The sequence below is a fragment of the Phyllostomus discolor genome, chromosome 1 (assembly GCF_004126475.2).
Source record: "Phyllostomus discolor isolate MPI-MPIP mPhyDis1 chromosome 1, mPhyDis1.pri.v3, whole genome shotgun sequence".
Classification (NCBI taxonomy): domain Eukaryota; kingdom Metazoa; phylum Chordata; class Mammalia; order Chiroptera; family Phyllostomidae; genus Phyllostomus; species Phyllostomus discolor.
This window is the reverse complement of record NC_040903.2, coordinates 181,895,184-181,921,150: the sequence shown is the minus strand read 5'-3', so window position 1 is coordinate 181,921,150 and position 25,967 is coordinate 181,895,184. Positions and strand designations below refer to the sequence as shown.

At 51.1% G+C, this 25,967-nt stretch overlaps 1 long non-coding RNA gene and 1 pseudogene across 1 annotated transcript; both read left to right on the top strand.

Annotated features, from left to right (window-relative positions):
- Window positions 1–434: 434 nt before the first annotated feature.
- On the top strand, window positions 435–1,281 carry LOC114493081 (annotated as a pseudogene).
- A 1,231-nt stretch (window positions 1,282–2,512) lies between these two features.
- LOC118496942 lies at window positions 2,513–14,197 on the top strand. The gene is made up of 3 exons (XR_004899497.1): window positions 2,513–2,523; window positions 7,203–7,210; window positions 13,957–14,197. It is a non-coding gene; the product is annotated as an uncharacterized LOC118496942 (long non-coding RNA).
- Window positions 14,198–25,967: the final 11,770 nt, after the last annotated feature.

Sequence of the window (25,967 nt, the reverse complement as noted above, 5' to 3'; positions counted from 1 at the left end):
ATGGAAATGACCCGGAGGGTTTTAACGTGTGGAGGGTTTTAAAGTCATTATGGGCTCTAAAGAGTTAACCTCTGTAGAAACTACCCCCATTCTCATTTACTTTTACTGTTTAATTATGGAAACATCCTTATGAATGAAGCTATATTTCGTTAGCAGATAATGAGGTCACAGATATAGAGACTTGAGTTCTACTTGCTCCAGCAGAGCTGGACTGGGGCACCTTGGTTCCAGCAGCTTCTGAGGGGCTGGGTGTAAAGGGGGCTTCAAGGATGTCAGGCCCTATCTCCACTCACAAGTGATCAGGTGAGTCTTGAGAGCGAGGTCCTGCCTGCTATGAGAAAACTGCCATTGTCGCCAGTAGGCGACACAGATCTTTCAGGGGCTGAGTCAGCCTTTTCTGCCTGCTCCCCACAGCCTACCCCCTGCCATTCTCACCCTCGTACCCCCCTGGTTCCTACTAAGCCCATGTCACTGTCGTCTCCTTCCAGCCGCCATCATGATCATCTACTGGGACCTCATCAGCCACGATGAGATGCTCTCTGACCTCTACAAGATCCAGGAGGTCACCCTGGCTGGTGTGGCTCAGTGGATTGAGTGTGGTCTGTGAGCCAAAGGGTCGCTGGTTTGATTCCCAATCAGGGCACATGCCTGGGTTGAAGGTCAGGTCCCCAGTAGGGGGCATGTGAGAGGCAGCCACACATTGATGTTTCTCTCCCTCTCTTTTTCCTTCCCTTCCCTTCTCTCCAAAAATAAATAAATAATCTAAAACAAAAACAAAAAAGATCTGGGAGGTCGCAGATGGGCTGTGCTTGGAGGTGGAGGGGAAGACGGTCAGTAGAACTGAGGCCCTGAGGGTGAAGGTCCCGGAAAGCACAATAATCACTGGTGTTGATATTGTCATGGACCATCATTTGCAGCAAACCAGCTTCACAAAAGCAGCCTACAGGCAGTATATCAAAGATTACATGAAACAGTCAAAGGGAAACTTGGAGAATAGAGACCAGAAAGAATAAAGCCTTTTATGACAGGGGATGCAGAACAAATCTAACATATCCTCAGTGATTTCAAAAACCACAAGTTCTTTGTGGGTGAAAACATGAATCCAGATGGCATGATTGCTCTCCTGGACAACCGTGAGGACGGTGTGACCCCATACATGATTCTCGGTAAGGATGGTTTAGAAATGGAAAAAGGTTAACAAATTTGGCCATTTGGATCTATCACCTGTCTTCATAACTGGCTGCTGCTTTTCATCCACACACCAGGACTAGGACAATGGGGCTGATGTTATCTAGAGCTCTTCATTTTATTTTGACCTTGATTTCTTTGAAACGGAGTGTAGGGCGAATGGAGTCGGTCAGACTCCCTCACCAGCCAATAAGCAGTATCCCCACAGCCTTGAAAATGGGCCCGCGTGAGCGGAATCACGCTTTCTTATATAATATCTTGGCACCATGCCGGCTTTGTATGCATTTAGTATGTAAGGGAGTTGGGGCTTCCCACCGTTGCAACACGCAGCCTGTGGTGTGCGTGGATCTCCCCACCCCAGAATAAAGTCATGTCAGAAATTCCCAAGGCTCTGCCAATGTTCTTTGGTCTGCTTGAATCCTGATGAACCTGTCAGGCCTTGAAAGGCTGCGAGACAATTGGCGTAGTTGGCAGGATTGGTTACAGTGTGGTATGAATGTGGAGGAGCCAGCAGTGGGACCCCCAGATGGAGGCTTAGTAGAGTGGCCGGGTTCTGGGCGGCTTGGCCTTGCCGCCAGGACTAGTCCAATGTTAGTGGTGCACCTGACACAGTAGGCCCTGCAGGTGGTCTGGGAGATTCTCAAGAAGCCGAGCACCCAGGCGGCTGGGGGTGGGGAGCGTGGGCTGGGTGTTTCGGTCACAGCTTTGCCAGCTGGACGGAAACTGCACTTCAATAACGGTGTGGCTATGAGCTCCATGAGGGAGCGGATGCCAGGGTCCATGCCCTGGAGGAAGACCTCTGAGCAACAGAGCTTACTGCACAGGAGGATGGCCTCAGGTTGGGTGCTCCGGCACTGCTGGCACTGGCGCTCAGAAAGCTCTGCTCTGAGCACTCTGATCAGAACAGACCGCGGTGGCACAGCAGGTGGTGGCAGTGGGAGCCACACAGGAGGTGGTGTTGGGGTGCAGGAGGAGACCCAGCAGCTGTCGGGAGGGGCGGTGTCTTAAGTCCCTTCTGTGTCATAGTTAAAGAGCGACCCCCTGTGGTTGCGAGCTGAACAGCATTTCCTGCGGCACCCAAAGAAGAAAGTGGTTAAGAAGAAACCCCGTGGTGTGCCCTGAGAGGCCTGTCCTGTGCGTCTGTACCTCTCGAGAAGGAGGGGGAAATATTCCTTGAAAATTTGAATAGGGGGAGGGCCAAAGAACCCGTCTACAGGGGATGGGTGGGGACCAGAAAAAGTGCAGGCCCTGTGGCTTGCCCTAAGTTTTGGGTATTTGCCCTTCTCCCCGCGCCCCCTCTGTGAATATACTATTTAGGTGTTTCCCATCCTGAGTGTATCCTAAGCCCCTTGTGGGGGCCTGTTGAGGGTCTTTGCAGAGGTATGCTGAGCACCTCTCCGTTCAGTTGTCTTCCCTAGGAAGGGTGATGGCAGTTAAACAGACACAATGTGGCTTAATACTGAAGTATGTCAGAGTAGCCAGTGGGCAGAACTCCGAGCTGTGTGGCTCGCGGCTGCAAATGAAGCCCTGCCCCTATTTGCACAGATAGCTGCGGGTGTACAGGGGACTAACATTGTGAATCTCTACATGGCATGCAAATAAATGGATGGTGATGCATAGGCCACTATGGGGGCAGGCCTTGTGGCAAGATCTATGGGAATTAGGCCACCGAGAACAAATCACTATATATCATGTGCCTGGGCATGCACCTTGTGCTTCCGCCGGGAATGATGAGGTTGACACTTTAGCGAAGGTACCATGGCTGGAAACGGTGCCTGGTGGCCCACCAGGAACAGAAGTTGCCCAATGGCTACACGGTCACCTCTTACATGCTGAACAGAAGACCATGTGGTCTACTATAAAAGTTTAGGGGTTACCTATCACCTTAGCAGAGGTACAGGAAGCTTGTGAGACCTGTGTTGTCTGCTTGCAAGAGCATCCCTGGAGGCCTGTGGGAATTCAGACTCTTCTCGAAAACTGCCTCTTTCCCTCCTTGCACCCATTCCTCCAGAAGAAAGGACCCTCCTTGTTTGGGAGGGGAGGCAGCAGGGAAGCGGCCTGGCAAGCGCAGGCTTGGTTTTGGCAGACTGGAGGAGGAGGCAGGGCTGGGACACTCCCACAATAATATCCTGTCACAGCCTCAGAAAGGCAGCTGGGGTGAGAAGTTTGCAATGATGGGCGGGAAATGTGCCTAAAGCGGGACCTCTACAACAAACATTCGAGGAAATGTATTGGCTTGAGAGTTCTGAGAAATGATGAAAAGACATAGAGCGAGTGAGAGCCTGGAAGACGGAGGACGTAATTAGGTGGAGATGCCATGTGCTGGGCTCCTCGGCAAACGACAAGTGGTCTGTGTGTCTCCCACCTGTGACTTAGGCCTGGGTAAACCCTCCTAGCTCCTTCTCCATCAGCTTTAGCGTGCAAGCTGCTAGAGGAAGCTGCTTCCTTCCATGTAGGTGTATGTCTGGTTGGTTTCTTGCTGCGCTTCCTTAGTTTCCGCTTTGGGGAGGGGCCTCCTGGCCTCCTGGCTTACCTTTGTGTTGAGCTGGGGTGTTTAGTGGCCCAGAAAGGACAAATGTTGAAGACACACATGTGGCTAATGTGGGCGGGCCTTGCCCTGGAGGGAGGTGCATCTGGGTTCTGTGCAGGGCCGACTGACCGTGTGCCGGGATCATGGAAGTCCACTGCAGCTGTGTCTAGACCTCCCCGAGCATCTAATGGAGTTGGAATCATTCAGCCTGTATTTCTCTCATCCTGTCTGTGTGAAAGAGATATTAAGGATTAAATCAAATTTACCTTCCTAGGATATATGCGCTTTCAAATAAATACAGAAATAAAAGTAAGGCCAACAAATTCTGTACGTAAATGAGTAAAGCACTTTTATCCAGTCTTGTAATTAAGGATTAAAATGTTCTCTTCTCACACAAAACCTGCCATGTCTCATCAAGACTAATTATAAAATTCATCTCCGTTATGACTAAGCTGTTGCTCCTTTCATCCAGGACAAGATGCTCACGAATCACAAGTTCCTATTCCACATAACAGGTGGGCGAGAGCAATGACTATCTCCTTTCTGTTTTCAGCAGGCAGTCAACGGAGCTGTGGTGGAGGTGAGAATAGCCAGCCGGGAGGCGTCCCATCCCCCACGTGCACAAAGAATGAAGACGAGGCCGAGGCATGTGCGGCGATCTGACATTGGAGCTATCATAAGGGTCCGTTGTGTGGACCATTCATTTCTTCATTCATTCAACAAATATTTAATGCGTTTCTGCTACATACCAGGAATGGTTCTAGACACTCGGGATAGAGCCGGGAAGAAGACAAATTTCCTACGTCAGTGGGGGGGACGTTCTAATGGGAAGAGAGGGAACACAAACAAATGAATGGCATGTGGTAGTGATCAGGGCAAGGGCAGGGAGGGTGATGGAGGGACTGCTAATTTGAGTAAGTGGTCCAGGAAGATCTTTGTAACTAGGTGGCGACTGAACAGGGTGAAGAGAGGGGTGAGAGACAAGAGGTTACCTGTGGGGGGAGACTCCCAGGGGGCATGCCTGTGGCGTGTCTGGGCAACAGCAAGGAGGATGCGTGTCTGCAGTGCGGCGGCGCGGGGGAGAGAGGTGGGAGGTGGGGCCCTTTGGGGCTTGGCTTTGACTGAATAAGACGGGAGCCAGTGGAGGGTGTTGAGCAGAGAAGTGTCGGGATCTGACGTAAACCGGGGTGGCCTGGTTGAGAATGGAGCAAGGGGGAAGCTGAGTGTAGCAGGTGGCCTGTGATGTTCAGGTGAGAGGGGATGGTGGCTTGGACCAGGGTGGTTACGGTGGGGGTGTGAGAAGTGGAGGAATTACAGACCAGCTGTAGGTAGGGCTGGCGGGATCCGTTCACAGATGGCACGTGGGTGTGAGAGCAGGAAGGGAGACTCTAACACCGTTAGCCCGAGCACCTGGCAGAACGGAGCTCCCTCGAAGGGTCTAGGAAGGGTACGGCAGAGGGCCAACCAAAGGTCCGGGAAACCAACGGCCCCTGGAAGCAAAGATGAACAACGGGAGTGTACGTGTTGGTGAGTGTGCCTGCGTGTCGTGGGCCCCGGGCTGAATCTGCTTGGCAGATATTTTGGTTTGGTTCTCACAGTGTTTGTTAAACTGAATTAGTTGCATGGCATTTTATATAAAAATCTGTATTTCCTGCTTCTTTTAGAACAGCAGATCTGGCAACCCAGGTACCAGCGGGGCGGCCCTGGATGACACACAGCATTCGAGCAGGGTGCGCCCTGTTCAGCAGCTGCCACACCCCTACTCCCTATTGTCTTATGGCAGCTGCTACCCTCCCTGTCCAGTCTCCACATTTGAAAACAGGAATAACAGTAGTGCCTCCTTCCTGAGGTTGTCAGGAAAATTAACAGGGAGAACTCATGGAAAGCAACTAGAGTAGGGTTTACTAACAAACAATGCAAGAATGTTCACTATTATTACTGTTGTTATTATCTGTCTGTCTGGTGTTACAGGGCTTTGAGTTTGCAGCTCTTGAAATGTGGATTTCAGAAAGCTGGAAGGTGATTCTGACGAGGGTTGAGTGGTGAGTGAAGCTTCGACTAATAAAGGATGGCACCAAACCACAAAGGATGAGGAAGGCGGCACAGCCCCGACACACTTAGAAAACTGTGTCCGCCTGGATGGTATCAGCCCCATAGATCAGGGTTCATTTCTCTTCTTCCGCAGAGCTGGGCACAGTGGCCTGGGTCACCCGGTGACTCATCTAATAGCCCCGTGTGTTTGCCCAGCTTGTGGCACCACAAATTACATTTGCAGCCTCCTTATCAGTCAAGCTAGGAAATTAAACCTAAACCGCTACGGTGTTGCTAAGTAATATGGCTGCATACACAGACACCCGAGGCCGAGACCGTCACAGCCCCATTAAAGCATCATTTCCCACTGTGGCTAATAAGGTTTGAAACCTTCAAAGGAAACCCACTGTTCTTTTTTAAGGTCAGAAAATGGGGTAACTTGGTTATAACAAGAGATAGAATGTCCCTTCCTAAATGTTAGGGGAGGGGTGTGTGTGTGTTTGTAGGCAGGTCTATGTCAGAAAACTAGAGCCTCATGGCCAGTGGCAGCGGTGGGGGAGTGCCCTCCTGGACCCCTCTGCCTCAGGCCGTGAGGGCCTGGTCAGGTCCACTCTGTGTCCAGCACCTGGCCCTCAGGCAGTGTTTGTTAAGTGACTGTTGGCTTCACTCTGCCTGGGGATGCTTCTTAGGGATCTGTGGCACTAGGTAACAGGGGCATTTCTGGCAGGGCCCCAGAGCCAGCAGTGGGGCTCCTAGCCCTGGAATGGGTAGCTGAGTTAGACTAGGAAGTGGACTTCCTTTCCTGTTTCTCTCCAGTCAGACCACCTGGGTCCATTTCAGGGTTTGGCTCCTCAAGGACCCACCCAGCGTGGAGCTTGGGGCAAAGCTCCAGAGAGGGAGCACACTGTTTATGCAGGCAGGGACGCGGTATCCGCACCATCACCCAGCGCAGCTCTTCTGTAACCCGTAGCTCTGCTGAGCGGTGAGGGTGGTCAGTGTGTGGGGCTTGTGTGGTCAGGGGGCGAGCACCTGGAGCCCATGTGTCCCCCCTAGCTACCCTCTCTGAAAGGACTCCCCATCTTCCATCTTTTTCTGATCTGGGCTCCTGGGAGGAGTTGTGTATGTGGGAGGGGTCGGTGAAACCCCTCATCTTTAATGAATATCTTTAATCACATCTTTTCCACAACGCTGAGGGTTATTTTCCAAGGCTCAGTCGGGTGGGAGGGTCTCATGTCTCTGTGGTTGGTGAGACGAGCTCGGAGTGTGCGGGCCACCTGCAAGGAGGCGCCTGCAGCACAGTGGGTGTGTTTGTCCTGCGGTCAGACCTGAGCTCCATCTCTGGTAGCTCCAGATGATCCGGCCAATCTTCACTAAACAAAAGAAGGTGGAAGAGAATTCCTCCTGTCATGGGTGTGTGTGGTAGGAGGCATGGCTGTGTCTAGAGGGGACAAAGACGGGCAGGTTGGGAGTGTCTTCTGATCAAACTTTCCATTGAGAGTGTATTCTCTGCATTTTGTTGGCCTGCTGATGGTACGGGCCCAACTCCCCGGGGAAGAGGGGAAGAGTTGTGCTTCACGAGAGCCAAATTGACCTTGGGGCCACCTGGGCTGGCCACTGGTCTGACTGTACTTCTGAATCCTCAAGTACCATCCTCACACACAGCACCAGGGAGCCATTGACCAAGCAGGGGCCGGGTTTTAGTCCAGTCTCTTGTTCTAACAGAGAGTTGAGTTTAGATATTGACACTTAGTGGTTAGCCATCAACACGTCCGATGCTGCGGTGCTCTGCAGACCGGCGCAGCTGTGAGCTGTGATTGCTCGTGTGAGTGTGCCACGACTGCTGGATCTTATTGGTTAGTCAAGACTGGGTTGGCCAAAAAGTTCATTTGTTTTTTCCCCAGAAGATAACTCTGGAAGTGGATAGTTGTCTTTAGCTTCATTCGAAACAATTTGGTTAGATTGGATTGTGACAGCTGCCATATCAGTGTCATTCGAAAACGTTATCAAAATTGGTGAACTTTTGTGTAGTCATTTTAATATGGAAGATGGAAGAAAATGCACGACATGTTTGGCATATTATGCTTTATTATTTCAAGAAAGGTACAAACGCAACTGAAGTGAAAAAGAAAAGATTTGTGCAGTGTATGAAGAAGGCGCTGTGACTGATCGAATGTGTCAAAAGGGGTTTGGTTTGCGAAGTTTTGTGCTGGAGATTTCTCTCTGGATGATGCTCTACCAACTCTTGACGGTAGACTAGCTAAAGTTTAGAGCAATCAAGTTGAGACATTAATTGAAAACAATGTTTTTTTAACAATGAGATATATACAGCTTTATTTAGTGATCTGTAAGAAGTCACACTCTGGCAGAGTGACGTATTCCCTATCTGGGCAGAAAGTGATGAACACTACGGGTCAATGTTATGCCATGTGGGAGAGAGCGGACATGCTCAAAATATCCAAATCAATAAAGTTATTGGTGAAAATGAACAATGTTTCTTTTACGGAAAAACTGAACAGGCTTTTTGGCCAACCCAGTAGAACTACTTTTGCTACGTGTTTTCACCAATCGGCTACTTACTTAGTTAAATCGAGGGCTACATGACTTCTACCCCCTCCCCCACCTTTCCCACTGAAGGACATACTGGCAATGTTTGAACAGCGCCCATTTCATTTCTCCACAGGGCCGTCACTTGCTCGACTGAACATGTGCATTTTCTTGGGTGGTTCCTGTTGGTCCTTCCAAAGCAAGAGGTGGCTCCAAGCTGAGTGTCCCCACGGCCTTGCTAACCTTTTTCTGGATGACTGGTGAGTCGCTAAGCACAACATCTGCATGTCTAGATATCTGCCCATTTCCAAGACCGCCAACTCCTGCTGAATTTCCCGGGCTGGTGCAGAGACAGGGTGAGGGGGAGCAGAAGGCCCCACTCCCACTTCGGAGCTGCGGCATGTCCGTGGAGCGGCTTGTGTTCCTGGGACAGTCCCACCTCGTTCAGAATTGCTTCCGTCTCCACCTCGCCGAAGTGTCCTGGCTGAGTCTAGGGCCCCACCCTTCCCGCCCTCTCCTTCCAAGTGAGGACCAGTAGGAACTCTGGAGATGGTGGTGCATCTTTAACAGCGACATCCTTTTACAAAATTCTGACCACAAACTCTTGCTGATTCATGGTGCAAAATGCTGACAACGTAGAAAAACACTATAAAGAAGATAAAAATCACCCGTAACCCATCATTAACCCATAGATAACCACTATTACCCTTTTGAAAGATCTATTTCAGGGTTTATACACAAACATTTACATAATGCATATATGTACACATTTAAAAAATTAGATAATTCTATTTTATAAGTTGCTTTTCCCAGTTAACATGGTATAACAAACATGTTCATGTGTCATTAAATTATTCTATCTACATTATCATTTGATTGCCTGTAATTCATGAATAGATAACATTCTGGTTTATTTAACCAACTCTCTACGGTGTGCCCTTCCGGTTGGTTCCAGTATTCCCATTATAAAGTTCACCGCTGTAGTGAACATGCTTGGGGGTCCTTCTTCATGTCAAAGTTGAGCACATTCTAAAAAGACTTGGATTGATGTCGTCAAGGTCACCAAGAGATTCTCCCGAAAGTATGCACATATTTCTGACCAGCTGAGTATGGATGCCTTTTATTACAATTTAAAATGTATCTATCAATGTGTTAGGCGAGAAATGAGCCTCTCTTGTTAATTTTAATGTCTTGGATTACGGGAGGTTAAGCGTTCTCCTTGTGGTTAATTAGCCGGCAGGGCTATCTTGTGCCCCCTGCGTCCAGGCGATGGAGTTTAAGTGTCGTTTGCTGTAATTTAGGAAGATGAAACTGGAGCGTGCTGCCGGGGAGCTGAGGGCAGTTAGAGTGGTTGCTGTTTGCCTTCAGAGCTTAAAGCCAATCTTCCTAAGTGCCTGTTTTCAATCACCCCGGAGTACGCTTTCTAATCTGGGGGTATCTCGCTCCTCCGGGCCTCCTGCGGGGCTGAGCTGGAGGGAGCAGGATTTGGGACGCAGGAGGCTGGGGCGGCTTCGTGCAGACGGGCGGCCTGGCTCACTGACGGGTTGATTCCCTCCATTTCCTCCCCTCCTTCATGCAGACAGTCATATATTGAATATCTTTCACAGTGTTTCGTGGTGTCTGTTCCCTTATATGATGGGTGACTAGAATGTTGGACGCCACTGTTGATGCTTGGGGTCTGGGGCTCGTGGGCTGTCTGCCAGGCAGGTAGTTTGGGGCCCGCCGTGTCCAGGTGCCGGGCTTCCACTGCTTCCAGGTGTGCAGGCCTGCAGGGCTAGGCGAGCGGGGAGGTCGCAGTGGGGCAACCGGGTTTGGGAGGCGGTCTCGACAGGCACAGGACGTGCTCGGAATCAGATTTGTGTGATCTGTCGTGCATGACATGCGCTGTGCTGGGAGGAGCAGCAGTCCCGGGGTGCCGTGGCTGGGCTTGGAGGGAACAGTGATGATTTGTCTCCCTTTCTCGATACAAGAATGACTTAGTGCTGCAGCTCATTCCAGGTAGAAGTTCCAGGGATGGATCTGGAAGACGACATTGTGATGTGTTTCGCCGCCAGTTTCAATAACTGAGTTTACGAGGAGAAAAACGGTGGCCATGAGGAAGTCTGAGGGGACACCGGCTTAAGCCACTCCTGGGACGTCAGGGCCGGGACTGCCCCTCCATCATCCCACATGGGCAGATGCTCTCACGAGAGCCGCCGAGGTGCGAGAGAAATCGCATCACTACCTGGGATATGGTAAAGAGGGCAGCAGTCTCTTGTACAGCTTCTTGTCCTCAGAATCCAACAGAGTCATAAATAAGCTCAGAGAGACGACCGGCAGGAGAATTCAACATGAGTGCCTATTGTTTTGGGTGTGGAAGCTGTGAGGAGTTCAAATCTCGTCTTTCACTTTGGGTTCTGACTCTGAAGAAGCTTGGCCAAAGCTAGCTGCAGTCAGCTGACAAAACAGGCCCTGCTAGGTGACACTGTGCCACAGGGGTCAAGACTTAACAGCGGAGAAAGCAGGTTTGGCACAGGTGAGCTCCACACTCCTTTGAGGTGATAATCCTGGACACTCCGTAGCCAACTGGGAGTTCAAGGCTAAGGCTATCAGAGTGCCGTGGCAGGGAGGCACGTCAGTCCTCCTGGCTGGGAAGGTACTTGGGTTCTTTCGGTGCTGAGTGCACAGAGGCGAGGATTTGCGGGGAGGGGGGGGTCGGTGGCTCACGCAGTCGGCTGTCATGGAGAGAACTACCTCTTGGAAGAATCTGGAGACATTTGTTTGGTTGAACCTAGCGGGGTGCCAGCATTTATTATTAATCACAGTGAAACTGCTTCGTGTTTTTCACACACTTTCTTGTAGACCTGACTTGATCTCCATAACAAGAAATATTTTCTACAGGTTTTTTGAATTTCAATTTTTCAGTCAATATTTGAACCATGGCTCAACCTCCCAGAAGGGGCAGTTTTATAACAGGTGTGTCGAGGAAGTGCAGTGTGTCTCACAAGCCGAGGCAGCCCATGTTGGGGGAACTGGGCATGAGCCCCAGTCCTGATGGGGGTGCAGCAGGGGTGATGGTGGGCTGCCCAAGGCAGAGTGAAGATCAGAGTCAGACCACAGTAGACCCCGCTGGAGGCTCGGCTCCCACTCCGCCTGGGAGGCATCAAGGCCTCGTTTTCTGCCCCGGGGTCTGTGTGTGACTGTCGTAGGCAGAGTAGGGCGAGGGACCAGGTGCAGAGGGTCACCAGGGCGGAAGAGCCCCAGGTGCTTAGCAACAGGCACAATTATAAGCCCTTGCGTGACCACTCTCTTCAGCATTAACCCCTGGAGATAACATCTAGGCTTCAGTTGTGTTTCAGCTCTACCAGGCCCAGAGAAGCAGCGGGATCAGGGGGAAGTGACGCCAGGGCTGATATCAGGACCAGCTGCACTGACTAATGACCCTCTGGCACCCATCAATCAGTGGAGAGCTCGAGGGGGCACACCTGGAGAGCTGAATGTTTTATTGAGTTCCTCCCTCCAGACCTCAGATAAGAAAGCCTTCAGGGTGGGGGACCCAGCTAGGCTCTGCCCCTGGCATGCACCGGCACCTTTCCCCACCTGCTTCTTTCCCCTGGGGGCACTCCCCACCCCCAGCTCCCGCTCACACACTATCTCTCTTTCTCCCTCTTCTAAGCTCCCGGGGGCCCTTCTTTGCTTTAACTTGTTTCCTGAGTCCATTTCTCCTACAGTACACTTTTACTTCTGTGACTTTCTAAATAAACTTTCTCTTATAGTTTAAATTTTGATTCTGAGTTCTTTCTTAAACAGAACTCAGGAATTGAGGCTGCTGCACCGAGGTTAACACCCGTGCCAGTTTCCTGGCCGACAAAACCAGAGGGGGGGCCCTCCTACCTGAGAGCTGTTGACTCGGCTGCATGACTTCTGGCAGGTCCTGTAAGCTCTCCAGGCCTCAGCTCTCATTTGTAAAACGAAAGAATATCCCAAAGAACTGTGTGAATAATAACTAAATTAATACCTTAAAAAAAAAGAGCCTTGGAGTAGGGAGCACGAATATTGGATTTCACAGGTGGAGGCAGCCTCGGATGGTGAGACAGTTTCCAAGCCTCGCAACAAGTTTTCAGCAAATCCCCGCTTCATGCCTTCACAGCCTTGCTGGAGCATAAAGGGGAAGGCCTATTCTCTCTACTTCTGAAAGGGCTGGCGAAAAGATAGCCTCTGAGTTTGTGAGGTGAGAGGTCGAAGTGGGAAATCTGACCTTGATGATTTCATTAAGCTCTTCGACTACGCCAAAGGCAGCAGAGACCAGACCTCTCACACCAGACCAAAGTATGGAAAATATGAATGCTGTCCTCTAACTCTTGGCCTTGCCACTTATCAGCTGTGTGACCACGGGCCAGTTACTTAACCCCTCTGAGCTTTAGTTTCTTTATTTGAAAACTGGTGTGGGGGAGGAACAAACAAGCTTTCTACCTTCAAGCTTCTTTTGCCTGGTCTAATAATCAAGTAGAAATGCAGATTAGCAAGGGAAAATAACCTCATTTAATACATACATATGCATGGGACCCCCACATCCAGGAGAGAGTGGAGTCCCCACAGACGTGGGAGGTTCAGAGACAGGAAAGGCTGGTGGAGGTACATAGGACATTCTGAGCTCAGGGTGAAGTAATGCACCTTGAGGGCTCCAAAGGGTCCTTGCAGGGTGATAAGAAGAGTGGACATTTAGTATACAGAAGTTTGCCTGCCATACAGATAAGGTCAAACCAGTTATCTCTGATAATTTCTTATTTGGGGCTAGGCCTCTGGTTCGACTTCTAGGCAGTTAAAGGGAGGGGCAGAAGTTTCCCCTGAGCCTGTGGCTACAATTGCCTTTTGCTCGGAGTCATCTGCACGCCGCTGAGGCACGTCTTGGAGCGGCCCTCTCTGAACCCCCACCCTGGGAATAATACTCTCTAGGGCTGTTGGAGTTACTAAATCAGATGGTCCTTTGAGTTAAGTTCTTGGAACCTGGTGAAGGCCCCGTGAAACCTATTACTATGCTTATTATTATGTTTATTACAAATGCTTATAATTACAAGCTACCTCACAGTTTACGATTTAAAACGCAGGGTGCAGATTGCTTTCGCTGCAAGGCTTGTCCTGGGGTGTTCCTCTCTGTCACCTTGAAAGTTGCTAACACCCATGGGAATCCCCCACCTTGGCTGGACCTACCCCCCTCCCGTGCTCGATGGTTGCCCACGTGAAGGTGGGGGACGGCCCGTGGGAAGGTGTTCTGGTTGCCAGGTCCAGCTCATCCTGCCTCTTTCTGCACATGTCTGCAGCACCCCCAGAGCAGGGAGTGGCCCATAGCTCCTAGAACCCACATTTCTGCTGCCTGTCACAAACTGAAACCAATAAGCAGAGACAGGGATTGACTCTTTATTGGCGCTTCATTCAGATGGCCGGCGATCTGAGAAGATGACGGGTTCACTCCCTAATGGACTATCTTAAATTCCATTTAAAAAAGGCCCTTTCTACAAGGACAACAGAGTGTAGGTAAGGGGTTTGGAATTCAGGGAAAAGTTAAGTGGATTAAAAAACCTGCAGCATTCTCGCCCTGGGCAGTGGTCTGCAGCTGTGTCCTGGGCGGTGGTCATCTCAGCCTGGAGCACAATGGCTCAGATACCGTCTGGAATTGCTCACAGTCCTCCTGGGGCACAAAGGTGGAGCTGTTTATGGTCTCCTGGAGTCAGGGTGGGTCATCCCTTCAGTTCCTGGAACAGTAGCTTTTACGAGCATTGATTACTAAGCATATTAGCTATTACCTAAACTAAAATTTTCCAAGTCTGGAGTCCCTATCAGGATGATCAAAGGGGGTCTTTGAGGAATCTGAACTCAAAGGTTCCTCATCGTTGACTCCTTCCCCTGGGCACATCCCTAGAGTAAAGTGGCAAGCTTATATGGTAGGTGTAGGCTTAAATTTTTTTAAAGAAACTACGCCCCTGTTTTCCACCATGGCTGTATTAATTTACATCGTAACTGAGCAAAGAGTTTCTCCACCCGGTGCTGCTGATGGCAACAGGGCGATATTACCAAGTGGAGAACAGGCAGGCAGTTTGCACTGGAAAAACCCAGACTCCACGATGGTTTACAGACGCGAGGCTTTATCGAGCCGAAATCTTAAGCCATCTTGAGGAAGGGGGTTGAGGTCATGGGTGAAACTTCCCTCAAGAACGAGGGAAGGGCAGTGAATGACAGCCGCGGGCCTCGCGGTCAGCTCCAGCGCCCCTCAGTCGGGTTTCTCGGTACGTGACCAGGGGATCATTCCACATTAGGGCGCAGGAGCTGAAACAACTTGGGGCACGATGTTATCTTCGGGTTAACAAAACCCACACCTTGCCATCCTTAGTCAGGGCAAGGCCCGGCGGCCCCGGGCAGTGACGGGTGGGAGGGAAAGGGCGGGGGCCGACGGGCACGGGCGGGAGGAAGCGAGACTGCGTGCGGGGCTGCAGGCGAACTCAGAACCGCGCGTCCAGTCAGGCCCCTTGCTTTCGCCTTCTGCCACTTCCAACCGTACCATCTCCCCAGCCCTGGTTTTCATCATTCCCCGTGTATCAAAGTCAGGGCTCTTCGAACTTTAAAAAAATATGTATTTTTAAAGAAGCAGAACTTTAAAAAAGAAAAATGGTCATGCCTAGACTCCCCACGCCCCCCCCCCCCCCACCCCCGCGCAGCCCCCAGCACATAGAGCAAGCAGGGAGCTAGACGCTCTGGCTGAAGGGTCGGGAGGTGCGGAGTGGGCGGCCTGGAGGCACTCTGCCCACTGCCGGCCCGAGGGGCTCAGAGTGAGTTCCCGTTCCAGGTTACAAGCATGAGTCAGGTTGAGTCAGATTTAATTCTCAGTTGACTTGTGGGCCTGCCAGAGGCGCAGTGACACTGCCCAGGCCTGGGCCACCTGCTTCTGTGCCAGCCACACTGACAGCCTCCTGCAGGGCCCTCCGACCTGAGGCCTGGCGGTGGGGACGGTATTTCTTGCCGGGTGGAAAAGGTCTGTCGGGATCCGGATACTCCCTTTCCCCCACCACAGCGTGTCAGTCCAACTTCCTCCATCCAAGACCAACATCAGAAGCCGTGTGCCTCCAGATGCCAGGAACAAAGGAACAAACTGGGAACATCGTGTGTGGAAAAGATTTTAATAAAGATTGCACTGGCTGTGCACGTAGGTCCTGCCACTCTTCTTATTGTGATCTGAACGGTGATGAGGTCAAACACGGAAAGGCTGAGCCTGAGGCCAGCTGTTCACACTCCTGGTAGGGATGGGCCGACTGGCTGGGGAGAGCGGCGCCTCTGCCGCGGGGGAACCTGCCGGCCTCCGGTCTCCCACCTCTGCCTCGGGGCCCTGACGCTGAGGGTCCTCGGTGAGCCTGTGGGCCCTTCCCCTGCACTCCGCACCCCTGGGGCAGGGGCCTGAGGAGCTGCGTTTCACCAAGCTCTGCGCATGCTCCTTCCTCCTCCTCCTTCTAATTTTTATTAGGGAAAAATTTAAACATATACCACAGTGGGTGGAATAGTATCACGCACCCCAGGTACCCACAGTCCAGCGTCAACACTTACCCACAGGCGCACTCTTGTTTCATCTTCAGCCTCACTCACACCCTCCATGTTGATATTATTTTTAAAGATGTTATTTATTTATTTTTAGAGAGAAAGGAAGGGAGGGAGAAAGAGAGGGAGAGAAACGTTGACATCAGGGAGACACATAGATCAGCTGCCTCCTGCATGCCCCTAACTGGGGACCTGGGCTCATGTGCCCTGACTGGGAATCGAACCAGCGACCTTTGGGTTCACAAGCTGGCACTGAATCCACTGGACCACACCAGTCAGGGCAAACCCTCTACATCATTTTGAATCAAATCTCGGACATCATATTATTTCATCCATAGACAGGTCAGTATGTATGGCTGAGATATGGACTTTTCTTATTTTAAAGACATAGCCACCCTATCATAATCCCACCTGAAAAGTGAGCAGTGGTTTCTGGGTGTTTCTTACACAGAGTCAAGTGTGAGGACCACTGTCTAGAGCTCTCCTGTCCATTGGCAGGTCACTCCCACGGTGGCGGGGGCCACGCCTGACACTTGTTGGAAGAGCGTGTGCATTTTCTTATTTTTTTAATTATAGTTTACACCCAATATGATTTTCTATTAATTTCAGGTGCACAGCGCAGTGGTCAGACAATCATATACTCACTACTCGATCTTCCTGATGTTTCCAGGGCCCACCTGGCACCACACGTAGTTGTTACAACGTTACCGGCAGTGTTTCCTTGGCTGTGTTTCACATCCCCATGGCTGCCTGGAAACTGCCAACCTGCACTTTGCAGCCCCTTCACCTCTCTTACCCAGCTCTGTAGCCCCCTCCCCTCCGGCAACCGCCAGTCTGCTCTCTGTGTCTGTGGGTCTGTTTCTGTTTTGGGTGCTGACACTGTTCACTAGATTCCACACGTAAGTGAAGCCATATGACGTTTGTCTTTCCCTGACTGGCTTATCTCAGAGAGAGTGTGAGTGCCTTTCCCAAGAAAGCCGGCAGCAGCTCTACTCCTGAACGTCCAGCTCACAAGAGAAAAACAGCACAATCTGGCTGACAGGTTGCATTGGAAAGCGTCACTGGGTCTTAGGCCCAGGAATCTGGGAATCTTGTAGTAGGAGCCTTTTGTTTGTTTTTCAAATGAATGTTGTATTTTAACCTCAGGGGCGGCCGGAAGCTGCTGTGCTCCCTGGGAAGAGCCCCGGGGCTGCTGGTAGGACACCTCCGGCCTGCGGGCTCCCTGGGCTGCCCCTGAGGTGTGCCCCAATTCATTTTCGCACGAAAGAAAAGTGAACGTGAATGCTTCAAGTTCAAGGCTCAGGGACTCGCTTGGTCTTTAGTTTTGTATACGTCCGCATTTTTCCTGCTCCTGCTTTGCGCCCCTGTGCCAGGAAACCCACGGCCGCCCACCTTCCCCACGGCCTCGGGTCCTGGCAATGCTGCCAGATGGACAGAATCACAGTTGATATGTTTTTCTGATATAGTTACTTTAGCTGCAATAATAAACAATACTTGGTATTGTCCAACATGTGGAGACAGCGTAGTACTTTGTCACACATAAAAAGCCTTATTTAAACCTTTCGGTAAAACTCAGGAAGTCTCAGAGGCTTGCAGGAAAAGCCAGGCAACCCCAGGTTTCCAATGTTCCGTCAGGAAACTCGGGTTGGCTTTGCGGCCTCCCAGTTCGGCTGCTGGGTAGTTTCCTCCTCTGCGCTATCAAGGTGACAGCCAGCGAGCAGGGTTTTGCCTGAAATATGACAGTGGACAGGGTGCCTGGTGCCCGTGCTGGAGTCCTCAGAGGGGTGGTGATGCGGCTTCCCCCGCTGGCTGCGCTCACTGCCCACCAGCAGCAGCTTTGCAGATCCTGCCGTCTCCACCAGGTTGCTAGTCACAGTTCCTGCCGGGTGCTAAGCAGGAGCCAGCTGGGTGTCCCTGACACCCAGAGCCCCGAGGCTGCAGGGCTGTGCTGGGCCTGCTGGGACTCGTGTCCTACTTGCCCCCTTCCGGAACCCTCTGCAGGACGTGGTGAGGATCTCCCTGGCTGATGGTCTGCTGTCCCTTGCTGGGGAAGGCACGGTTGCCCCCACAGGCCAGTCCCCTCAGAAGTAACACTGCTGTGGCCTTGGCTCACCCAGGTGCCCCTTGGTTCCAGCGGGGGACAGGGAAGGAGGGAGGAAGCTTTGCCGGGGAGGAGGCTGCACGAGAGGCAATGAGACGCCAGGGTTTTCTCTTGCTGTCTGTCTGTCCTCAGAGGCGAATGGTAGTCCGTGACCAGCAAGAGGGGCTCATGCATGCAGCACCCAGGGCTCCCTGATAACAGAGTTGCCTCCTCTCAGGAGAGCCCAGAGTGTTCCCTGCTCAGGAGGGGCTGGTGGCTTTGAAAGCCTGGGGCCAGAAGTCACTTCTCTGCCTTTAGATGCCTCAGGAAGCCAAGGAGTGTCCCCCAAGGGCCTAGTCTGTCCGGAAGCTGCTGCTTACTGGCTGGCTGGACATTGTATCCCTGCAGCTGGGAGAACTGTCCCTGGCACCAGGCCTTGTGCTCCCCAGGTGTTTGCTGGTGCCTGCTTGGTGAATCCTCACCAGGACTTTGGGGGTTTGTGGAGGAGGAGAAATGTCGTGGGGGAAGGGGTCTTGGCTTTGGAGGCAGGAGGCTCCAGGTTCCGTCCTTGCCAGTGTGGGGGCTGGGGGAGGGGTCGGTTGGGACAACCATAACAGATGGGCGTTTGATGACGTCTCTCAAAACCGCACATGCCCATTCGTGTCCTTTGATCCAGCAATTCCACCTGTGCAAAGGGACTTATGTGCAAGGAGGTTCTCGGCAGTGTGTTTGCAATAGCAGGAGACTGGCAGCAGCTCAATGCCCATCGGTGTAGTGGGCAGGCTATTCCGTACAATAGTCTCTTAGAATGAGCGGCTCTGTGCATTTACTGCTACAGAATGATCTTCCGTGATAGTGAGTGAAAAAGGCAAGGTAGAGAGGTGTTACCTGTTGGTATCCTACTCTTTGTGCTTTTTTTTTTTTCTTTTAAAGGACTCCTTTTGTATGCATGGAATATGTATGAACAAGTTCCAAGAAACTAAAAGCCAAGGGTGTCCCTGGGTGGAGACTAGGGAGACGGTGGTGGGAGGGAGATGCGGCTTTTCTGTAAACTCCTTTGTGAAACTCGACTTTTGTACCTTTTGTCTGTGTTAAAAAAAATAAACTTAAATAAAGTCCCTGGCATTTACAGGCTGTGTGATTTTGGGCAAGTCACCTCCTCTGGGTCTCACTTGTGAAATCAGAATCTAGATTTAAGTCAGGGTTGCGAGAAGGGTGAGCACTCACCAGTCAGAAGGGCCCTCCTTGCGCAGGATGTGGACTTGAGGGGAATTCGGCGATGGGAGCTTCCATGATTGCTTATGATTATGTTTGCTACCCTCTGGACACCAGCAGGGAAAACAATCCCAGGCTAGAAGAGACTGTGATTGGGAAGAACTTAAGGGCCAGGATGGTTTCTTTCTTTCTTATCTTTGACCCCTCCAGCCACTTCCACTCCTCTCCTCTCCCAACAGTCCCACCCACACCCCCCCCACACACTCCCAGGACAGCAAAGTTGCATTGATTTAAGTTCTGCTGCTCTGGCGCTGCCTTCCCAGAACAATATACAAGTAGCTGAGATGACACTGTCCACCAGAGGGCGTCAGCTGCTGCGTTGCTTCGCCTCTCATTTCTGGAACCTCTTCTTGGGCTGCCAGAATGTGACAGGAGATTTGCCAGGGAAAATGTTTAAAGTGACCTTTCCCTCCTCACTACAACCACTAAATCCGTTGTAAATATAAGGCCTGGGGAATTCCTAGTCACCAAAGGTGCTGCAGGAACTGGAGTAACAACCCTGGGGATGGGTGTGTTTGTGTGTGCGTGTGCGCTCGCAAATGTGCGTGCATAGTGGAATGTGCACGTGTTCATGTGCGATGCATGAGGGTGCATGTGGGGGGTGTATTCACTGTGTGTGGCATACGTGCACATGCATTAGCATTCGTGGTGTGCATACGTGTGCATGTGTGTGCAGGGCCCCATGTTGTGAGTTCCAGGTCAGTTAGCCTCTGCCTGGATGGCGACTCTGCCCTGAAATGGACGAGCTGCCCAGGCTTCTCTGTTCCCAGTGGTCAGGCTATAGGGCCCCTGCCTTTCATTTGCAGAGTGCTTTACATTCTCAAATCCCTCCACCCCACCCTGGACCACTGCCTCGCCCTGGTCCGATTCCTCTATCATTTCTCGCCTCCCTGTGGCTTTACTAACAGCCTCACCCTAGGCAGGGAGAAAGGAGAAATCCCCAAGATAATTCTGTGTCCCAGATTCAAATGTTCTCCCCTACAGTGTGGCTCCCCAGCCCCTTCTGGTTGGGTCACCTCAGAGGCTGTGTCTGTGCCACCTGCCTCCACTTCTCCATTCACAGCAGACACAGTGGGGCCAGGGGACATTTCCTCTCAGCAGCCTCTCCCTGCCATCATCCCAGGAACTCACAGCTCCTGACCCTTAGATCCAGTCTGCAAGCCCACAGCAACGGCTGGGGATTCCGAGCCGTTGGAGAAACGGCCTCCAAAAGGAGAAACGGCCTGTCTGCAGGACAGCTGGGTCTGCAGTGCTTCTAGGCTGGGGACAGTGCTGGAGATTGCCTGAGTCCAGACTTTGAGGCATACAGCTCCTGCCATTGGCTGATGAGTGTGGCCTGGGTGGCACTTGGGGTTTGTAAAAATGATAATAATACTAGCCATCAAGACTCCAGATCATGTCCTATGTGTCAGGCACTGCTTCAGGTGTTTTGCGTGCATCAACTCATTTAATCCTCTATCCAGAGGGTTAAGTACCTCACTGGGCATTTAATACCCCACTAGGTATTATCCCTATTTCACAGATGGGGAAACTGAGGCACAGAGAGGCAAAGTAATTTACCCAAGGACACATAGCTAGTAAGAGGCATGGCTGGGAACTGAACTCAGGAAATTGGGCTCTGAAATCTCAGAAGTTTGGAGTCGGTTTATTCAGCCTGGCAGCACTTCAAGGCTGGGGAGAAACCTCATTTAAAAAGACGAAGGAAGTTGGATTCCAAAATGGTCACAAAGCTTCAGATTTTCTAGGATCTTCTCCAGAGTGCTGGTCAAGGAAAACCCCAATCAGAATAAGTCTGAAACACAAAGCACCTTGACCATGTCCCCCGAATTGGGGTTGTGGGGCACATCTGGGGAGCAGGAGGCCCCTTCCTGCTCAGGAGCCAGGGTCCTGTGGGCAGTTTCTCTAAAGGTGCATCTAAGCCCACGGGAAGCAGAGGCCCCTTCAGTCCGAGGTCAGCAGGAGAGGGGGAGCAGCTCTCCCTCTGGGGCCTCCGCTGGCTGCAGGGAGGGTCAGAGCTGAGGCATCCTTGCTCAGGGGAGGTGGGTGGGAGGCCGCTGCAGGCACTTCTGCTGCTCCAGCACCTGTTCTTTTTTATTGTTTGAGTCAGTCCCTCAACCGGTCAGGTTTGCAGACTTCCTGCTGGCTCTCCACTGAACACAGCCTTTGAATGGGAGACTGAGTCAGAGCAGCCTCACATGTGCCCCGAAGGTGATAACTGTTGCTCATGAAAGTGCCTTTCATAGCAGTAAATTGCCCTGCTTCTGAGGCTTTGAACCTGGAGTGATCCACAGGTTGAAGCCCAGCTGGAAATGAGCGATAAAAGAAATTGGTCCGCTTGGCGCCCAGTGGGAGCTGGCCGAGGAGCAGAGTCTGACACGGTGGGGCTGGGCCTGGTTCTCAGACCGCAGCGATTCCACAGCGTGCGTGGGTGGGTCAGGAGATCACTGGGCCATCCAGGATACCACCTTGTGTGCTGACGCCACTTCAAGCTCCTCTAGACTTTGAGGGTCCGAAGAGAGGCAGTGAACCCAGATAAAGTGACCAGGGTTTGCTTTGTAATGGGACCAGGTTCCCCAACAGCAAGGATGGACATTGGTCAGACAGGACCCTAGGACCTTACGCATCTGGGCACAGACAGGGTAGGGTTGAACTTCCCAGCTCCCTTTGAGGTTAGATGTGGCCCTGCGACTTGCTTGGACCAATGACGTGTGAGCTGTCTTGTGGAGGAGGCCATATCCTTCTTCCTTTCCTGTAGTTGGTAGCAGCTGCACCAGCCTGGGCTCCAGTGCTCTGTAGGGAGCAGACACCCTAGCTGGCTTGTGATGGACATGCAGCCCAGGGAGAAAGTCTTTGTGGTTTTAAGCCAGTGAAAGGTCGAGGGTGTCTCCCAATGCAGCACAGTCTAACTTATGCTGACAGATACGAGGATGATCGGATTAATGAACTCTGGCTAGCGGATCACTCAGCTAGTAATGTGTTAGGCATGCCAAGGAACACAATTCATTAACCTAATCAAAGTACACAATTTCCGAAATGGAAGTCTCTGGGGTAGGCGTTGCAAGCACCATGGCAAGCCAGCAGGGGGAGACATTTGGGAAGTGGCACTGAGCCTGCTGCCACCCCATTGCTTATCCCCCCTGGTTTAGAGGATCCTGGGAGGTAGGGCAGTTAGGACTGTGATGGGTCAGGTGCTTGTCGTTCCTTCTCTAATGAGTTGATGGAAACAGCTGCCTTTTACCCTCGTCTCTCAAAGAGGCGGAAGCACACCACATCAGAAACCACTTCAGTAGAAGAGGAGAAGCAGGTCACCTTAATGTGTGGTTCTCATAGTTGGATGTACATTAGAGTCACCTGGGAGCCTAAAACTCCTCCTGCCAGGCCACGCCCCGGACCAGCCTGGTCGGTCTCTTGGGCTGGGGCAGCATCTGCAGCTCGCCCATCACCCCATGTGCTCAGTGTGCAGCCAGGCTGAGAACCACAGCTATGCGGGCTCCACTGGGGACATATTTTAGCCAACGTCTTGAGAAAAATCCTTTTTTGTAGAATTCTCCTGCCTACCTGCGTGTAACCTCGTTTTTCAGTCTGCAACAGATGTTGGAAAGAAAAGGCCCGGAGACTCACCACAGCCTCCTTACTGCAAGTGCTCATATGGGGCCCTCAAAGCCTATGGCAGCCCGCCATGGCCCCCTCCCAGCAGGATTTTGGGGCTGACAGACTTGGGTGTGAGCCCCTGCCCCACCCCTCCCTATAAGAGTTGCTTGATATCTGTGAGCCTCAGTTTCCTCATTTGCAAAGTAGGGATAATTTTAATACCAACCTTACTTGGTTAATACAATAGCCTCATCGTCACAGCAGTTTTTTTGTATCTCCCAGGTGATTTGTGTTGAATGATGATGCAGGTCAAGAAACATAATAAATTCCATCTGCTGCCCCTACCTCCAGCCCCCTCCTTCCCTGTGAATAGGACCCTAGCTCCCCTGGGAGGCATTCTGGACTCTCCAGCCTCTCCTTAATTCCCGGAGTTCAACCCAGCATCAATCACGGTGCTGCTGCTGCTCCCTGGACCTGCCGTCGCTCCCTCGAGTGTGTAGGTTGCCTGGACTGAGGCAGCAGCCCCCGACGGGCCCCCTAGCACCGCTCTGCCTCCCCTCTCATCCATTGCACAGGGTGAAGACAGAGTGATCTTTCTAAAACACAAATCTCCCTACCAGATAGTAAAGCAAATTTTAAGGTTATAATAATTAAAACAGTGGCTGGTGCACAAACAGACAAACATGTCATTGGAAGGAAAAGTAGGTAGTCCAGTAATAAACCTAAATGTATGGAGGAAGCTGGTATGTTTGGAAGTGGCATTTCGAATCAGTGGAGGAAAGATCGATTATTCAACTAATAGCACAGGCACAACTGGGTAGCCACCTTGCATAGAAATGAAATTGCAACCACACCTTTAGACTTTTCACGAGGGTGTTTCAAAGACATAAAGGTAAAGAAGCAAATCCATAAACATACTAGAAAAGATCTAGTGTATGTCAAAGTGAAGAGGGCCTTTTAAAACAGGATTCAAAATCCAGATGCCCAAAAAGAAAAGATCAAGAAATTTAACTACATTAGAAGAAATTCTCTATGGCAAACAACTGTTACCATAGGCAAAATCAAAAGACAGACTGGAATAAAATATTTGTAACTCATATCACAGCACAAGAATTAATTTCCACAATATGCAGAGAGTTCTATAAATTATCACAAAAAGACCAACAATCCAGTAGTAATATGGATAGAGTTCAATGCACATTGTCAATGTCTATTAAGCATATACAAGTGTGCCCGACCTCGCTCCAATAAGGGAAATGTAAATGAAGAGGACATGTATGATTTTTCAAGTATTAGAGTGAAAAACATTTAAAGCTCTGGCTGGGTACTCAGTGGGCTAGAGTGTTGTCCTGATGTGCTGAGGTTGCGGGTTTGATCCCTAGTCGGGGCACATACAAGAATCAACCAATGAATACAATCAAAGTTCCCCTCTCTCTCTCCCCCTCCTTTCTCTCCATACTCAAGTTTTTAAATTAAAAAACTTAAAAAGAAAAACACTTAAAAATTGTTATATAGGAATTGCTGAGAGTGTAGGAAGTAAAGTATTGCTGCTGGGAGCATAAATCTATGTATGGAAAGTGACGGGAAAACTTGGTAAAATGAGAAGCAATACCTGTGATGGTTAGTTTTCTTTGTCAACTTTCCAAGGCTAAGTGCCCAGTTATTTAGCCAAACACTAACCTAGGTGTTGCTGTGAGGGTATTCGGAAGATGTGGTTAACACTTACAACCCAGTGACATCGAGTAAAGAGCACCCTTAGTGATGCAGGTGGGCCTCGCCCAATCAGTTGAAGGGCATAAGAGAAAAAACCCAGGTTTCTTTGGGGACAGGAGAAATTCTGTCTGAAGACTGAAGCATCAACTTCTGCCTGAGCTTCCAGCCTGCTGGCCATCCTACAGATTTCAGACTAGTCAGCCCACCCAATAGAATCCCTTAAAATATCTCTCTCGCTCACAAACAGGGGTGGGCAAACGTAGGTTTACAATTGTGAGCATGTGAAACTAGACCACAAGAATGTAAAAATAACGACGATCAGCAATTTAAGCACTTATGAGATTTCATGCAAGTGCTCTGTGCTATTGTGACATTCCTTTGAGCTGATAGTGCTGTTACAATCATCATTGCCCACATGTCTTTCTCCTACGAAGAACTGTAAATGTACGCCTGCCCACTCCTGCCTGTGCACATATAGTGGTGTTTCTCTGGAGAACACCGACTGTACGCTATCCTTTAATCCAGCAGTCCCACTTTCCCACTCTGAAGCGACCCATGGGCACCCTGTTTCATCGTAGCCTTGTCTGCAGTAGGAGGCGTGTGGGCAGCCCGGGGGTGGCCCTCAGCAAGGGGCTGCTGAAGAAGTTCTGTTAATCCGCACAGTGGGGCACGGCGTGGCCACCAACAAGTACGGGCCAGCAACAGGACATGGTTTCCAAAGGTGACTCGAGTGGAAAAAGAAAAATACCACCCAGTGAAGAACGATGGTCATACTACGCTCTTTTGTGGGTGAAAACACACTACTGTTTGCACATGCATGACATATGTCTTGGTGGGAACACCAGAAACTAACCCTGGAAGCCTCCGGGGAGGGGCGCTGGGTGACTGGGTCAAGGGACGGGGCGGTGGGGGGGACATTTCACCCTGCGCCCTTTTGTTTCACAGAACAAAACCCCTTACATCTGACCATCTTCCTGGTGGGCACGGGTGGCTACAGCCCTTCGGGTAGAGGCCTTTGTGATCCTGTGGCTGCCTCCAACCATCTCCACCCCTGACCTCCACTGCTCCTCGTTCTCCGCACTCTCCATTCCAGTCTTACAATTACTTACTCCACCTCCTCAAACTCACACGCTTTCTCAGGCCCCAGATCTGCAACGGCCCCAAGAACCTCTCCAGGAGCTCCTGCTTGTTGTCAGGGTTGCTCCCTGTCTTCAGAGGGACCTGGGCATCTGGGCCCTGCTGGGGAGGAGTGCAGCGACCACTCTTCCCCCTCCCACCCTCTGTGGACACCCTGACCCCTGGGCTCCTGGTGTTTAGGCTCAGAGACGGAAGGGGCCCCACTAGGGTGTGTCCTGGGGTGTCTTGGTTTTCTCAGGTGGACATAGGGAAAGACACCTCCTTGTAACTGGACTTCACCGACTGTTTCCAGAAGGAATGTGGTTGGCACTGCAT